We start from the raw sequence: 17894 nt of genomic DNA, 5'->3' as shown, positions 1-17894 counted from the left end.
TTCAAGGCTTTGTAAGGCTACACTTCCAGCTTTTACTTCAGTCAAAAAGAATCAGTGATGTGGTCTCAAACTGCTGGGATTCTGAAATGGCCTAATTTTAATTCAAAGTAGTTTTCTTTAGCATAAAAAGGTGAATCATTCAGTGAGCATAAAGTGGTATCTTGAGAGGTATAGGAACGTGATCCATCTTCCATCTTGCATTGCTAACTGGTGTCTGTTTATCTTCCCTTCCCCTTCCATTTTAGAGGGCAAAGCAGTTCTGTGCATTTTTAGATCCCTAATTTTGCTTGCCATACATGTGAGCCATAAGCCAGAGAAGATGATCATCACAAGGCCACACTGAATCTGGTCCACTCACTGGTGGGGACTGGCTCCATGAGGACTTGATTAATGAAAGCAAAGCAAGAAAGTGAGTGAGCTATACATCTGAAAATACACGCTTAATAAAGTAGGACAGTCTAGTCATTTTTTGTTTCCCCTTATCAGTCTCAGCTGTGATTCCTAAATCTTTCCCCCTTGCTTGTTTATATTTCCTTATTGTAGCATTTTAAACCTCATTTTACCTTCCCATGGCCTTGCTTTTTCCTAGTCTTTCGGTTAATATTCAGAAATTACACAAAGTCGTTACATGTAGCATCCCAAGACTGCCATCTAGTGGAATAAATTGGTCAAGACAACTTTTTATAGTGATTGTTCCCAAAGTTTAAATTGGGCACGATGTTGCTTGAAATAGAAATTACTCCTTTCATCACAGTTCAAAGGAATGTCTGGGCTCCAATTTATCAAATTCGTGTAGAGAAACTGAAAACTGCATTTAATTGTCTAAAATGACTGCTGGATATATAACTATGTTTGCTGTTTTATTAAGTTCTGCAGAGCTTCTGAAGAGTTGTAATATTTGCTGTGAAAAGTGGGGTGGTGAACCTAATAGAAGAAATGGTTTTAGAAGAAAGGCTGAAATTAAGTGCAGGTGTCTTTCCTAGGAAGGATTAAAAATCACAAAGCCATTTTGTCCTAGAAAAAAAATTTTTCAAAAATACGTCGTTAACCTCCTCATTAACTGTATCATGTGGAGTATTTTCGCTGTGACAGATGCTCTTGGAAAGACTAAAGGAACACATAGCTATTCCTATGGTATAATATGGTATCAGATGGTTTTATTTATATCATTCACTCATTTTTTGCATAGATGAATATATGTAATTATACAAGGGCATATTATTTGGCTTCCTTTGATCATCAATTAGTGATATTTTTGGAAGAAATTCATCCTGATTGAATTCTGTGATTTTAAAATTTAATTCTTGATTATAAACGTAGTGCAAGTTCATTATAGATAATTTGGAAAATTTAGAAATATTTAAAGAATAAACAAGACACCTATAATTTGTTCTCCAGAAAACCTTCTTTTTTATTAGTTTTATATATTTTCCTTCTTCAGACTTTAACCTCTTCATAGATGTAATATAGTTACAATTTTTCTTTGACAAACTTTTAATCAGTTTGGTTCTACTTTTTAAAATTGATATTTCAAGATAAACATTTTTTCCACGTGATTCAAGAACTAAATTTTTAATGACTGTAAAATAGTTTTCATAGTTGTATATGAGATTTATTTAACCAATTCTAATTACTAAAAGTAGAGGTTATTTCCAAATGTTTTTCTCTTATAAATAATGCCACCTTGAACTGATGTGTATTTTGGTGAGAATTTGATTATTTTCTAATGTCAAGTTCTCTTGAAATTTAAGGCTTAAACATTAAGAAGTATTTTAAGGCTTTTTATTTAAATAGCAAAGTTATCTTTTATAAAGTTGTAATAATTTTTATTCAGGCTAGCATTGTATGAGAGGATTCCTTTCATCTCGTCCTTGTCAACGTTGCTTTTTTCATTTGATTAAATAAAAGTATAAAGTATATCTCATTGAATAATAATTTGCATTTCTTAGATTATTAAAGACTGACTTCTTTTATGTTTACCAGAATTGCATTTCATATGTAATTATTTGTACTTTTTTGTTTTTTTCTCATGGCTTTTTTTCTTGATTGTTAGAGTTATTTATGAAGTTAAGCTATTAATTATTTTTGATCATATATACTGCCAATCATTTTCCCAACTTCTTTTGTGTATTTTATTTGGTTTGTGAAGTTTTAACTTCTTGTGTGTACTAAAGTACACCGATTTTTTCCTTTACACTCCATTTTCAGCTTTTTTGTTCAGAAATGGCCCTTTCATTCTCCACCTTTATCTGTCTTTGCTTATGCTTTTCTGTTTCCATTTCCTAGAGGCCATGGGTTTTTGTACCTTTTTGAAGATATTCTTTAGAAATAAAAATCATTTTCTTCTGATTCTTTTATGAAAACATTTCTCAATGTAACTTTTTTTCTTAATCTTTGAGAGAAAGGAAACAGCATCTTCCATGGGTCGTAATTAGTGAAAATTTCTTTCCAATTGTAGAAAAATGTTATTATTACCAGTATTACCAGTTAATTTCCAGTATTATTATTAGAGTTTTCTTTTTTTTTTCAAGTTAGAATTTTAATGGGACATTGGGAGACACTGGGTCATAAATTCTTTGACAGATGCCAACCTAAACTGTACACCTATTTTATATCTTTTCTTCAGTACGGATCAGGAGAGAGGGAGAAATCATTGAAGGCTGGGAGTTGAATGTCTGATACTAACAACACAGATATGAATGACTTTTTGGTGGAATCTTAGGTCAGGCTAATTCCTTTGATAACTCAAATATGGATCCCAAGGAAATTTAGAGAGTCAGAATGGCTTGTGTTTTGACCATTTAAATATTTATCTCATTCACATCCTGCTCAGCAATTACTAAAGCATAACATCTTATTTTTCTTCAACCCCTACTAATTAAAGTGACAGATAATTGAAATTGAGCAGTATAACATTACAAGAATATATGTATGGTAAAGCAAAATAGCGTAGTTGTGATTTATGTTGAATATTTACATTTTGCTATTCTTAAAATCAGTATTTATTTGAAGAGCTATTAAATACAGCATTGAAAACCAAATTCCTGAGACTATCCTTCTACTAGCTGATATTGAATAAATTATTTATTTATAGGTTTAATTTATCCTAGAACTATTGACTGTGAGATTTAGAAAACCTTAAGTAAGATGTATGTTGACTACAGGGATTAATGTCTATTTTCAAGATATAAGATCTGAAACTGTGAATATAAGTTTCTCAGTCTCTTGTAAACATGTAAAATAGTGAGGCATGCTTTTTTCCCCCCAAGCTCCCATCCCTTTCTCTGTTTCAACTTCTGTCAACTTTCAGGCATCCAATGTTCTCTTATGTCTTCTCAAGGCTGTCAGAAGGTCCTACAAAGCTAGTTTTCAGAATCTTTGTTAAAAATCAATTTATTTCTCTCATTTTCAAAGGTATGTATTATTTCAAAAATGCAGAAAAATTGAGATTAATAAGCAGACACCCATGTGCCAGTCACATATATTTAACAAATATTAACATTTTCTCATTTTGCTTAGGACCTTTTTAAACTGATGTAAAATTTACGTACAGAGTAATGCACAAGTCTTAAGTGTACTTTTAAATCAGGTTTAGCAAATACTGTATGCATTTCCATAGAACCCACACTTCTGTCAAGGTGTAGTACATTGCCATTATTTTAGAAAATTTCCTTATGCTTCTACTCAATTAAGCCCTGCCCTATACCCTCAGAGACAATTTTGATTTTTAGGACCAAAAATTACTTTTTCCTGTTCTAGAATTTTTACATAAATGGAATCATATTGTATGGATTCTTTTGCTTAGAAAAATGTTTTTGAGATTCATCCATGTTGATGTATGCACTAGCAGGTTGTTCCTTTTTAAAATCTCTGAGTAGTATTCCATTGTACAAATATAACGGTATTTGTTTATCCATTTTCCTATGATAGACATTTGGGTTGCTTTCAGTTTTAGTAATTATCAATCTACTGTCAATATTCTTGTACATTTCTTTTTTGTGGACATGTATTTTTTGTTTTCTGGAATAAACCTAGGGGAATCATTGCTGGGTCATGCAGTAGGCATATTTGTAACATTATAAATAAACTGCAAATAGCTTCTGAAGTTGATGAAGTATTTTACAATCTCCCCAGCATTATGTGAGAGTTCCAGGTGCTCTGCATCTTCATCAATATTTGGAGATTATAATCTTTTAAATAATTTTAGTCTTTAGTATGTATGTAATGGAATATCGTTATGGATTTCATTTGCATTTTACTAATGTATTATGTTGAATACCTTTCATGTGTTTATTGGCATTTTGATATCTTCCTTTGTGAAGGTTTATCCCTGCCTTTTGCCTCTTTACTTTTAATTGGGCTGTTCTCCTTTTCATATTGATTTATAAGAACAGTGGATATATGCTAGAAATAAAAATTTTGTCACATAAAGATCAGAAAAGAAGAAGTAAAATTGTATTTTCAGATGATAAGGTTGTTTACAGACATTCTTATAGTAAGTCTTGAAATTAAATAGTCTAAGTTTTTTTTTTATTATTATACTTTAGGTTTTAGGGTACATGTGCACAATGTGCAGGTTTGTTACATATGTATCCATGTGCCATGTTGATTTCCTGCACCCATTAACTCGTCATTTAGCATTAGGTATATCTCCTAATGCTGTCCCTCCCCCCTCCCTCCACCACACAACAGTCCCTGGAGTGTGATGTTCCCCTTCCTGTGTCCATGAGTTTTCATTGTTCAATTCCCACCTATGAGTGAGAACATGCGGTGTTTGGTTTTTTGTCCTTGCGATAGTTTACTGAGAATGATGGTTTCCAATTTCATCCATGTCCCTACAAAGGACATGAACTCATCCTTTTTTATGGCTGCATAGTATTCCATGGTGTATATGTGCCACATTTTCTTAATCCAGTCTATCGTTGTTGGACATTTGGGTTGGTCCCAACTCTTTGCTATTGTGAATAGTGCCGCAATAAACATACGTGTGCATGTGTCTTTATAGCAGCATGATTTATAGTCCTTTGGGTATATACCCAGTAATGGGATGGCTGGGTCAAATGGTATTTCTAGTTCTAGATCCCTGAGGAATCGCCACACTGACTTCCACAATGGTTGAACTAGTTTACAGTCCCACCAACAGTGTAAAAGTGTTCCTATTTCTCCACATCCTCTCCAGCACTTGTTGTTTCCTGACTTTTTAATGATCGCCATTCTAACTGGTGTGAGATAGTATCTCATTGTGGTTTTCATGTGCATTTCTCTGATGGCCAGTGATGATGAGCATTTTTTCATGTGTTTTTTGGCTGCATAAATGTCTTCTTTGGAGAAGTGTCTGTTCATGTCCTTCGCCCACTTTTTGATGGGGTTGTTTGTTTTTTTCTTGTAAATTTGTTTGAGTTCATTGTAGATTCTGGATATTAGCGCTTTGTCAGTTGAGTAGGTTACAAAAATTTTCTCCCATTCTGTAGGTTGCCTGTTCACTCTGATGGTAGTTTCTTTTGCTGTGCAGAAGCTCTTTAGTTTAATTAGATCCCATTTGTCAATTTTGGCTTTTGTTGCCATTGCTTTTGGTGTTTTAGACATGAAGTCCTTGCCCACGCCTATGTCCTGAATGGTATTGCCTAGGTTTTCTTCTAGGGTTTTTATGGTTTTAGGTCTAACATGTAAGTCTTTAATCCATCTTGAATTAATTTTTGTATAAGGTGTAAGGAAGGGATCCAGTTTCAGCTTTCTACATATGGCTAGCCAGTTCTCCCAGCACCATTTATTAAATAGGGAATCCTTTCCCCATTTCTTGTTTTTGTCAGGTTTGTCAAAGATCAGATAGTTGTAGATATGTGGCATCATTTCTGAGGGCTCTGTTCTGTTCCATTGAGCTATGTCTCTGTTTTGGTACCAGTACCATGCTGTTTTGGTTACTGTAGCCTTGTAGTATAGTTTGAAGTCAGGTAGCTTGATGCCTCCAGCTTTGTTCTTTTGGCTTAGGATTGACTTGGCGATGCGGGCTCTTTTTTGGTTCCATATGAACTTTAAAGTAGTTTTTTCCAATTCTGTGAAGAAAGTCATTGGTAGCTTGATGGGGATGGCATTGAATCTATAAATTACCTTGGGCAGTATGGCCATTTTCACGATATTGATTCTTCCAACCCATGAGCATGGAATGTTCTTCCATTTGTTTGTATCCTCTTTTATTTCATTGAGCAGTGGTTTGTAGTTCTCCTCGAAGAGGTCCTTCACATCCCTTGTAAGTTGGATTCCTAGGTATTTTATTCTCTTTGAAGCAATTGTGAATGGGAGTTCACTCATGATTTGGCTCTCTGTTTGTCTGTTATTGGTGTAAAAGAATGCTTGTGATTTTTGTACATTGATTTTGTATCCTGAGACTTTGCTGAAGTTGCTAATCAGCTTAAGGAGATTTTGGGCTGAGACAATGGGGTTTTCTAGATACACAATCATGTCATCTGCAAACAGGGACAATTTGACTTCCTCTTTTCCTAATTGAATACCCTTTATTTCCTTCTCCTGCCTGATTGCTCTGGCCAGACCTTCCAGCACTATGTTGAATAGGAGTGGTGAGAGAGGGCATCCCTGTCTTGTGCCAGTTTTCAGAGGGGATAGTATAAGTTTTTGCCATTTTTGTTTTTCAAGATTGCTTCAGTGATTCTAGGTTGTTTGTAGTTCTATATAAATTTTATAATCAGCTTCTCAGCTTCTTTACTTGATATTATGTTGACTTCATGAATCAATTTGGAAAATATTGACATCTTAATAAGTAATATTTATTTTTCTAATTCATAAACAGTCTATATTTTCATATATTTTGATCTTTAAAAATTTCTCAGCAATATTTTGCCGTTTCAGTGTAGAGCTCTTATACTCTTTCATTAAGTTTATCCTTACGTATTTTATTTTTTGATACTATTATCAATGATGGTTTCTACATTTAATTTTCCATCTGTTTGTTGCTTGTATATAGAAATGCAATTAAATTTTATAATTGTGTGTATTCTTTGACCTTGTCAAATTTACTGTTATTCCTGTAGTCATTTACCTTGATTCCCTAGGAATTTCCATATAAACAATTTTATCATCTGAAAACAGAGATAATTTCATCTCTTCCTTTCTGATCTTTATGTATTTTACTTTTTTCTTATTGCGATGTCTAAAATGTCTAATGTAATGTTAATAGAAGTAATGATTTCAGATATCCTAGCCTTGTGCTTTATCTTAGGAGGAAACTATTCATCTTAAGTATGATGTTAAGTGTAGGTTTTTCATATAAATCACTTTATCAGTTTGAGAAAGCTTCTTTGTATTTTTTGTAATTTTGTTTAATGCTTTTTCCACATCTATTGAGTTAATTATGTAAATTCTCTTTTTTAGTCTGTTAGTATGGTGAATTGCATTGATTAATCAATGAATATTGATTAACCAATATTGCTTATTTGATACCTTTTATTCATGGTGTAAACCTGAACCTGATTTGTCCATGCTGTATTATCCTTTTTATATATTCTGGGTTTGATTTTCAATTATTTTTAAAGGGTGTTTACATCTACATCATAAAAAATACTGATACTGATTTTGAACTTTCTTTATTTTTAATAATCTCAGAATTTTTATGTTGGTTTAAGATGGCCTGGTAAAAATTAGTTTAATGTATCCTATCCTCCCATATTTTCTGAAAAAGTCAGTGTAAGATTGGTGTTATTTATTCCTTAAATATTTAATACAATTTAGTGATGCCATCTGGGCCTGCAGTTCTCTTTGTGAGAATGCTTTAAATTTAAAAAGTCACTTTCAGCCAGGCACAGGGGCTCACGCCTGTAATTCCAGTACTTTGGGAGGCTGAGGCAGGCAGATTGCTTGAGCCCAGGAGTTTGATATCAGCTTTGGCAACATGGCAAAACCCTGTCTGTAGAAAAAATACAACAAAAATTAGCTGGGTGTGGTGGCACATGCCCATAGTCCTAGGTACTCTGGAGGTTGAGGTGGGAGAATCACCTGAGCCAGGGAGGTCAAGACTGCAGTAAGCCGTGGTTGCACCACTGCCCTCCAACCTGAATGACAGGGGGAGACCCTGTCTCCAAAAAAAAAAAAAAAAAAGTCACTTTCTTTAATATATAAAGGGATATTAAGATTTTAAATTTATTTTCCTGTCAGTTTTGATAATAGTTGTCCTTCTAGGAATTTATTCATTTTATCTAGGTTGCTGAGGTTACTGGCATAATGTTCATTATATTCCTCTGATTATCTTTTAACCTCTAGAGGTCCTGTAGTGAAGTTTCCTCTTTCATTTCTGATACAGGCAATTTATATTTTGCTTTTTTTTTGAGACGGAGTCTCGCACTCTTGCCCAGGCTGGAGTGCAGTGGTGCCATCTTGGCTCACTGCAAGCTCCACCTCCCAGGTTCATGCCATGCTCCTGCCTCAGCCTCCTGAGTAGCTGGGACTACAGGTACCCGCCACCACACCCGGCTAATTTTTTGCATTTTTAGTAGAGACAGGGTTTCACCATGTTAGCCAGGATGATCTCGATCTCCTGACCTTGTGATCCGCCTGCCTCGGACTCCCAAAGAGCTGGGTATATTTTCCTTTTTAAAATAAGTTTGATAATTCTGGCTAGGCTTTAAGTAATTTGCTTTTGATTATACTGACTTTATTGTTTGTCTATTTTCTATTATTGATGTCTGCTCTATTTTTTTTAGTTACTTGTGATTTAGTTTACTCTTTATTATTTTTAACTTATTGTTGTAGCTGAGGTCATTGTAATGATTCTTTCTTATTTCCTAATATTAGCATTTAAACCATAAAATTTTATCTAAGCTCTGTCTTGGCTGAATGTTATGAGTTTTGGTATGCTGAAGTTATTTTGATTTTCTTCCTACCTTACTGTGAGCTGTTTGGGAGGAGAGACCACGTCATATTCATTATATCCCCAGCACTTACTGCAGTGCTTGATAAGGAATTATACTCAACAACTACCATAATAATCAATATCTTTTTTTTGTCAGTGTGCTCTTCTCACAGGACCTTCTAAAGCTGCTTTGCTAGGGAATCATTTATGATAGCATTGGTAGCATTTAAAGTTCTCTCTGTGCACAAAGGGCCTAGATTACTTTTAGCTCATATCTCCTCCCAATTATTCAAGGCATTCTTATTCTTCATTTGCTTTGCCAATCATAAAAGACAAGATAACAAAAACCCCTTTTTAATCAGCAATGTAAAGTCACTCTTAGGAAACATCCACAGCTATATAAATTAAAAATTAAAAGCAGAAAATAACATAAACTGATTCCTCTCATGGGTGGTTTTTCTTATGCCTTTGTTCTTATTTCAAAATATACAACCTGGTCATGATCCAGGCAATTGAATTGACCATCAGAGTGAACAGACTTATTTCCATGCTGTGGAGACACAATTCACCTCTCTGAAAAAGTGGAGCAGAGAAATAAATTACTCTCCTTTGGGATTCATCAGCATTAAGAACAATGGACAGAAACAAAGAATTCACAACATTATGTGATGAATGTTTTTCTTAACATTTTATGAAATCTCCTGCTAGCCTTACTTTGCATTTCCCTGTTAGACAAGCTCAGCTTTATGTTGTTGGATCATGAATTCCCCAAGAACTGTGCATAGAACAGGCTCCTTAATTTCTAGATGTACATGATATATCTGCGGCTTCTCAAACATCAACTAACAAAGGCCCCTTGGCAGTTTTATTATGAAGACCCCAAATGGATCCTCTTGTTTTTTATTTAAGTCAATTGCCCGTTTTTCTGTCAGAGCTGCTAGGCAAAACAGGCTTGGCAAGTTTATCCTCAAAACCATTTAGAGTAATTTGTGAGGGAGATTGGAGACACTTCAGTTGCCCATCAGCTGCTTTGCAGTCAATCACCATGGTGGAGGTAAATTAATCTCATGGCTTTCTCTCTGGAGAAACCTTTGTGCAAACAGTCTTGTCAAAGAGAAATGTGATGGCTGTCAGTAATATTAAATAGAAGTTGAAGCAGGTTTTCTTTAAGCTAGACAAAGCTATCTGTTGATTCTTACAGTTGATTGCCAGGCTTGCCTTGAGAAGATCTGGAAATACAGAATCATCTAGCTCTTAAAGGCTTGGAATTTGGAATATGTTCACGCAAAATATTTGAGATGTGGTATTGCCAATTATAATGTTGCAATTTGCTAAAGAAGTTCTTGATGTTTTATGTGCAAAAACATAATTTTTGGAAACTCAGGCAACTAAGAGAGGCTTAAGATTGTTTAAGCCAATTGACTCTATCATATGAATAAGCATATTTTACAATGCAGTGGTTTTATCTCAGGAAACAGGATGGAGCTCAAATTATACAGTTCAGGCCATCCCAACCTAAAATATATATTCTTTATGGTGGTTTTCCATTGTTCTTTGAAAACTTGACAAAACTTTTTGAAAGTGGAAGAAAATTGGAGTAGGCCAATTTTGCTCACAAATTCACAAATTCACTGAGCTATACTCACTAGATAAGTCATCATTAAGTCTGTACATGGCACAGACATCTTTGTTTCTTAAAGAACACTTTTTACTTTTAAAATGATCCTTCTTTTTCCCCTTGGAAGGCTTTATGTGAAGACAAGAAATTTTGGATTCAATGTATCCTGCTCTGTATTCGAGGTAAATAGCTCAGACTGGTAGTGGTTTTCCTTGTGATCTTAATGACAAGTAGGACATGAGCAGTTTAAATGCCTCACCCTGCAGGATGATGATAATAGCCTGAGTTTGTATGTATCTCATTTGATCCTTGCCCCAGCTGGTAAGAAAGGCAAGGCAGAAAGGAATCGGCCCAGTTTTATATAAGAGGATATGATAAGGTGACTTGTTTAGTCATATGACTAATAAGTGACACAAGAACTCTCACTTAGACTTTAGTATTTTGCTTCTCCTAAACTGCAGTTTGTCTTTTCTTCTCTTTCTTTTCTCATTTCCCTCCTCTCTTCTCTTCTTCACCTCCTCTCCCCTCCTATCCTCTCGGTTCCCTTCCCGCACTACCCATTCCCTTTCCTTCTAGGAAAAGAACAGTTGCAAAAGTTCACTGGAGAGACTATAGAATCTCTGGACTAAATGTTTCTATAAAGGCATAATTAGGAATGATTACATTTTCAAAAAGTGATCATAATCATATTTACAACTATTCTTCTATGTCTATACGTGAAAAGACTTAGAGGTTAACCAGTTTCTAATCTGAGGTTATTTTTTAAAAGAATTCAAGATATAACATTAAAAAATTGTGTAAGCCTTTAAAATAAACAATCACTGTAGAGTTTTCCAGTTTGGAATTTGTAGCTATATTGGCAACGTCTGTGTAGCTACTTAGTATGAGCATATTTTAAATATAAATGGATGTGATAGGCTGAGTATGTCCCTCCCCAAAAAAGACCCCTAGAATCACCAAAGATACTATCTTGCATGGTAAAAGGGACTTTGCAAGTGTGATTAAGTTAAGGATCTTAAGATGAGGAAGTTGTTCTGAATTTTCAGAGTTGGCCCAAAGAAATCACAAAGGAGGAAGGAAGATCAGAAATAACTGTAGGAAATGTGGCAAGGGAAACAAGAAGCTAAAGTGATGAAATGAAGGGGCCAAGGAGGGAATGCAGGAAGCCTCTAGAAGGTGAAAAAGGCAAAGAAACAAATTCTCACCATGAACCTCCAGAAAGAGTCCAGCCTTGATGTTCCCTTAATTTTAGGCTTTTGTTCTCCAGTGTTTGTGTTGTTTTAAGCCACTAAATTTGTGGCTTAAATAATTTTAAAAATAAATCATTAAAATTTATTATTAAAATAAGATAATTTTTTATAGTAGTGTTAGAAAACTGAAACAGTGAGAATTTATCTTAGTTTTTTTTCAATCCAGAGCATCTTAGTCAAGCAAATGAGTATCTAGTTTATTAAAGACAACACTCTCCTTCACTACATTGTTTTATATAGATTTATGACATCTTAATTACTTGCTGAGGTTCAGTTTTTGTTTAGTTGAAATAATCTTTTTTTATTATACTTTAAGTTTTAGGGTACATGTGCAGAACGTGCAGGTTTCTTACATAGGTATACATGTGTCATGGTGGTTTGCTGTACCCATCAACCCGTCATCTACTTTAGGTATTTCTCCTAATGCTATCCCTCCTCAGCACCCCCACCCCCCACAGGCCCCAGTGTGTGATGTTTCCCTCCCTGTGTCCATGTGTTCTCATTGTTCAACTCCCACTTATGAGTGAGAACATGTGGCATTTGGTTTTCTGTTCTTGTGTTAGTTTGCTGAGAATGATGTTTTCCAGCTTCATCCATGTCCCTGCAAAAGACATGAACTCATCCTTTTTTATGGCTGCATAAAATATAGTATTCCATGGTGTATATGTGCCACATTTTCTTTATCTAGTCTATCACTGATGGGCATTTGGGTTGGTTCCAAGTCTTTGTTATTGTGAACAGTGCCACAATAAACATACATGTGCACGTGCGTTTATAGTAGGATGATTTACAATCCTTTGCATATATATCCAGTAATGGGATACCTGGGTCAAATTTCTGGTTCTAGATCCTTGAGGAATCGCCACACTGTCTTCCACAATGGTTGAACTAATTTATAGTCCCACCAACAGTGTAAAAGCATTCCTATTTCTTCACATCCTCTCCAGCATCTGTTGTTTCCTAACTTTTTAATGATCGCCATTCTAACTGGTGTGAGATGGTATCTCATTGTGGTTTTGATTTGCATTTCTCTAATGGCCAGTGGTGATGAGCTTTTTTTCATATGTTTGTTGGCTGCATAAATGTCTTCTTGTGAGAAGTGTCTGTTCACATCCTTAGCCCACTTTTGGATTTTTTTTTTTTTTTGTAAATTTTTTAAGTTCTTTGTACATTCTGGATATTAGCTCTTTGTCAGATGCATAGATTGTGAAAACTTTTTCCCATTTTATATGTTGCCTATTCACTCTGATGATAGTTTCTTTTGCTATGTAGAAGCTCTTCAGTTTAATTAGTTCCCATTTGTCAATTTTAGCTTTTGTGGCCATTGCTTTTCCTGTTTTAGTCATGAAGTCTTTGCCCGTGCCTATGTCCTGAATGGTATTGCCTAAGTTTTCTTCTAGGGTTTTTATGGTTTTAGGTCCTATGTTTAAGTCTTTAGTCCATCTTGAGTTAATTTTTGTATAAGGCGTAAGGAAGGGGTCCAGTTTCAGCCTTCTGCATATGGCTAGCCAGTTTTCCCAACACCCTTTATTAAATAGGGAATCCTTTCCCTATTGCTGTTTTTGTCAGGTTTGTCAAAGATCAGATGGTTGTAGATATGTGGTGTTATTTTTGAGGCCTTAGTTCTGTTCCATTGGTCTATATATCTGTTTTGGTACCAGTACCATGCTGTTTTGGTTACTGTAGCCTTGTAGTATAGTTTGAAGTCAGGTAGTGTGATGCCTCCAGCTTTGTTCTTTTTGCTTAGGATTATCTTGGCTACATGGGCTCTTTTTTGGTTCCACATGAAATTTAAAGTAGTTTTTTCTAATTATGTGAAGAAAGTCAATGGTAGCTTGATGGGTATAGCACTGAATCTATAAATTACTTTGGGCAGTATGGCTATTTTCACAACATTGATTCTTTCTATCCATGAGCATGGACTTTTTTTCTATTTGATTGTGTCCTCTCTTTTACCTTGAGCAGTGGTTTGTAGTTCTCCTTGAAGAGGTCCTTCACATCCCCTGTGAGTTGTATTCCTAGGTATTTTATTCTTTTTGTAGCAATTGTGAATGTGAGGTCACTCATGATTTGGCTCTCTGTTTGTCTATTATTGGTGTATAGCAATGCTTGTGATTTTTGCACATTGATTTTGTATCCTGAGACTTTGCTGAAGTTGCTTATCAGCTTAAGGAGATTTTGGGCTGAGACGATGGGGTTTTCTAAATATAAAATCATGTCATCTGCAAACAGAGACAATTTGACTTCCTCTCTTCCTATTTGAATACCCTTCATTTCTTTCTCTTGCTTGATTGCCATGGCCAGAACTTCCAATATTATGTTGAATAGGAGTGGTAAGAGAGGGCATCGTTGTCTTGTGCCAGTTTTCAAAGGGAATGCTTCCAGTTATTGCCCATTTAATATGATATTGGCTGTGGGTTTGTCATAAATAGCTCTTAATATTTTGAGATAAGTTACATCAATGCCTAGTTTATTGAGAGTTTTTAGCATGAAGGGGTGTTGAATTTTGTCAAAGGTCTTTTCTGCATCTATTGAGATAATCATGTGGTTTTTGTCATTGGTTCTGTTTGTGTGATGGATTGCATTTATTGATTTACATATGTTGAACCAGCCTTGCATCCCAGGGATGAAGCCAACTCGATCATGGTGGAGAAGCTTTTTGATGTGCTGTTGGATTCAGTTTGCCAGTGTATTATTGAGGATTTTTGCATTGATGTTCATCAGGGATATTGGCTTGAAATTTTCTTTTTTTGTTGTGTCTTGGTATCAGTATGATGGTGGCCTCATAAAATGAGTTAGGGAGGATTCCCTCTTTTTCTATTGTTTGGAATAGTTTCATAACGAATGGTACCAGCTCCTCTTTGTAACTGTGGTAGAACTGGACTGTGAATCCATCTGGTCCTGGACTTTTTTTGGTTGGTGGGCTATTAATTACTGCCTCAATTTTAGAACTTGCTATTTGTCTATTCACGGATTTGACTTCTTCCTGGTTTAAACTTGGGAGGGTGTATGTGTCCAGGAATTTATCCATTTCTTCTAGATTTTCTATTTTATTTGCATAGAGGTGTTTGTAGTATTCTCAGATGGTAGTTTATATTTCTGTGGGATCAGTAGTTACAACCCCTTTATCACTTTTTATTGCATCTATTTGATTCTTCTCTCTTTTCTTCTTTATTTAGTCTGGCTAGCAGTCTATCGATCTTTTCAAAAAAACAGCTCCCGGTTTCATTGATTTTTTGAAGGGTTTTTCCATGTCTCTATCTCCTTCAGTTCTGCTCTGATCTTAGTTATTTCTTGTCTTCTGCTAGCTTTTGTTTTGTTTTGTTTTGTTTGCTCTTGCTTCTCTAGTTCTTTTAATTGTGATATTAGGGTGCCGATTTTAGATCTTTCCTGCTTTCTCTTGTGGGCATTTAGTGCTATAAATTTCCCTCTAAACACCACTTTAGCTGTGTCCCAGAGATTCTGGTACATTGTATCTTTGTTCTCATTCTTTTCAAATGACTTATTTATTTCTCCCTTAATTTCATTATTTACCCAGTAGTCATTCAGGAGCAGGTTGTTCAATTTTCATGTAGTTGTGTGGTTTTGAGTGAGTTTCTTAATCATGAGTTCTAATTTGATCACACTGTGGTCTGAGAGACTGTTCATTATGATTTCCATTCTTTTGCATTTGCTGAGGAGTGTTTTACTTCCAATTATGTGGTCAATTTTAGAGTAAGTGAGATGAGGTGCTGAGAAGAAGGTATATTCTTTTGGTTTGGGGTGGAGAGTTCTGTAGATGTCTATTAGGTCCATTTGGTCCAGAGCTGAGTCCAAGTCCTTAATATTCTTGTTAATTTTCTGTCTGAATCTGGGTGCATGTGTATTTAGGATAGTTAGCTCTTCTTGTTGCACTGATACCTTTACCATTTACCATTATGTAATGCCTTTCTTTGTCTCTTTTGATTTTTGTTGGTTTAAAGTCTGTTTTATCAGAGACTAAGATTGCAACCCCTGCTTTTTTTGTTTTTTCTTTCCATTTGCTTGGTAATCTTCCTCTATCCATTTATTTTGAGACTATGTGTGTCTTTGCACATGAGATGGGTCTCCTGAATACAGCACACTGATGGGTCTTGACTCTTTATCCAATTTGCTTGTCATTTAGTCCATTTACATTTAAGGTTAATATTGTTATGTGTGAATTTGATACTGTCATTATGATCCTAGCTGGTTATTTTGCCCATTGGTTGATGCAGTTTCTTCATAGCGTCGATGTTCTTTACATTTTGGAATGTTTTTTCAGTGGCTGGCACTAGTTGTTCCTTTCCATGTTTAGTGCTTCCTTCGGGAGCTCTTGTAAAGCAGGCCTGGTGGTGACAAAATCTCTCAGCATTTGCATGTCTGTAAAGGATTTTACTTCTCCTTTGCTTATGAAGCTTAGTTTGGCTGGATATGAAATTCTTGGTTGAAAATTCTTTTCTTTAGGCATGTTGAATATTGGCCCCCACTCTCTTCTGGCTTGTAGGGTTTCTTCCAAGAGATCCACTGTTAGTCTGATGGGATTCCCTTTGTGGGTAACCCGATCTTTCTCTCTGGCTGCCCTTAACATTTTTTCCTTCATTTCAACCTTGGTGAATCTGATGATTATGTGTCTTGGGGTTGCTCTTCTCGAGGAATATCTTTGTGGTGTTCTTTGTATTTCTTGAATTTGAATGTTGGCCTGTCTTGCTAGGTTGGGGATGTTTTCCTGGATAACATCGTGAAGTGTGTTTTCCAACTTGGTTCCATTCTCCCCATCACTGTCAGGTACACCAGTAAAACGTAGGTTTGGTCTTTTCACATAGTTCCGTATTTCTTGGAGGCTGTGTTCATTCCTTTTTCTCTAGTCTTGTCTTCAAGCTGTATTTCATTAAGTTGATCTTCAATCTCTGATATCCTTTATTCTGCTTGATTGATTTGGCTATTGATACTTGTGTATGCTTCACAAAATTAATCTTTACAAAGGAAAATTTCATTTTTTTTTCCAGAAAAGTAGCCTCCACCACAACAAACATTACTCAGAAACGAGTTTATTATTTTTTGAATGAAAATGTTAAATTTTCTTGTTATGAAAATAATATTTGCTCTCTATATACATTCTAGTAAATAAAAAGGCATAAATAAGAAAGTGAAAGTTGTCTGTAATCCTCTCATAACTGGGAAATCCTGTGATGTCAAACACAATGTGATTATCTTGTTGGGGGTCCCCTGAAAGGGGTATGTGCTTCCCCAGCTGCTCAGAGAATGAAGCCTGTGGAAGTAGGCTTTGCACTAGAAGGTGAGCTTGGGGATTCAGGGAAGTAACACTAACAAATATCAAGGGTCTGGGTGGAATTGCTCTAAACTGTCCTGGTGAGCAATGAACCAGGAAAGGGGACTCTGACAAGGAACCCTGAAGATACAGCTGAGCTTATGCCTGCTATGTGTAGCCATAAATAATGCTGCTTTAAATATTGCTCTTTCCTTTGTCTCAGATCCTTCTGTAAAGTCTTGGTGAAACCAATGGACTGGTTTCTGTTGTGCTCTGGATAATTAATTGAAAATCTGCCTCTGGGCTGAAGTCACAGAGGTGAGGGTACTCTCCATCCCCTGGAAGCCTGGGTGTTACTTGCAGCTGAAGGAGGAGACAGTGTTAAGTGGCTCCTCCTAACACTGGGAAATGGTCCTGCTGCTGCCGAAGCACCAAGATGCTCTGCCAATCAGCCATTCAGCACCAGCTCTGAAGCCTCTTTTCTACGTAGTCACTTATCTTCCAGGATGCAGTCTCCAGAGTCCTCGGAGATGAACTGTAGGGACCTCCCAGCGCTGGAAAGGCTTCATACTTGTTGTTATGTAGATAGTACAGAAGTAAATGCAATGGGAGAGCAGCTGGGATGCTATGTGGACCCCAACACCCCAATTAGAGAGTCAAATCATATTCTTTTTTGAGTTTCCTGTTGTGAGATTACGTGACTGTCTTCAGTCCTTTCCAGGAAACAGAGGCAGAAGGAAGCCTGCATGGATATGAGTCCCATGGCATTTATCTTGTCTTGTATCTCATCAGTGGAGAAATGCATGGGCAGTAGGCAGTTCAGAGGTACTTGCCGGCCCCAGGTTTCGTTGTCTAACCCAAACTCACAATGGTGACCAGCTGAGGAGGCAGCAGCAA

At 35.8% G+C, this 17894-nt stretch overlaps 1 long non-coding RNA gene across 2 annotated transcripts in view; it reads left to right on the top strand.

Annotated features, from left to right (window-relative positions):
• Positions 1 to 17894, top strand: part of LOC134736317 (uncharacterized) — a 157672-nt gene that overhangs the window by 115455 nt on the left and 24323 nt on the right. Inside the window, exon 3 of one of the 2 annotated variants that reach the window (XR_010120270.1) lies at positions 246 to 335. The exons of the other annotated variant lie outside the window; for it this stretch is intronic. This is a non-coding gene — a long non-coding RNA (uncharacterized lncRNA). Of the gene's footprint in view, positions 1 to 245; positions 336 to 17894 lie in introns of those variants that run through there. 2 annotated transcript variants of the gene reach the window in all.

The sequence above is a fragment of the Symphalangus syndactylus genome, chromosome 3, assembly GCF_028878055.3.
Source record: "Symphalangus syndactylus isolate Jambi chromosome 3, NHGRI_mSymSyn1-v2.1_pri, whole genome shotgun sequence".
NCBI lineage: Eukaryota > Metazoa > Chordata > Mammalia > Primates > Hylobatidae > Symphalangus > Symphalangus syndactylus.
This window is presented reverse-complemented; position numbering and strand designations above follow the sequence as displayed.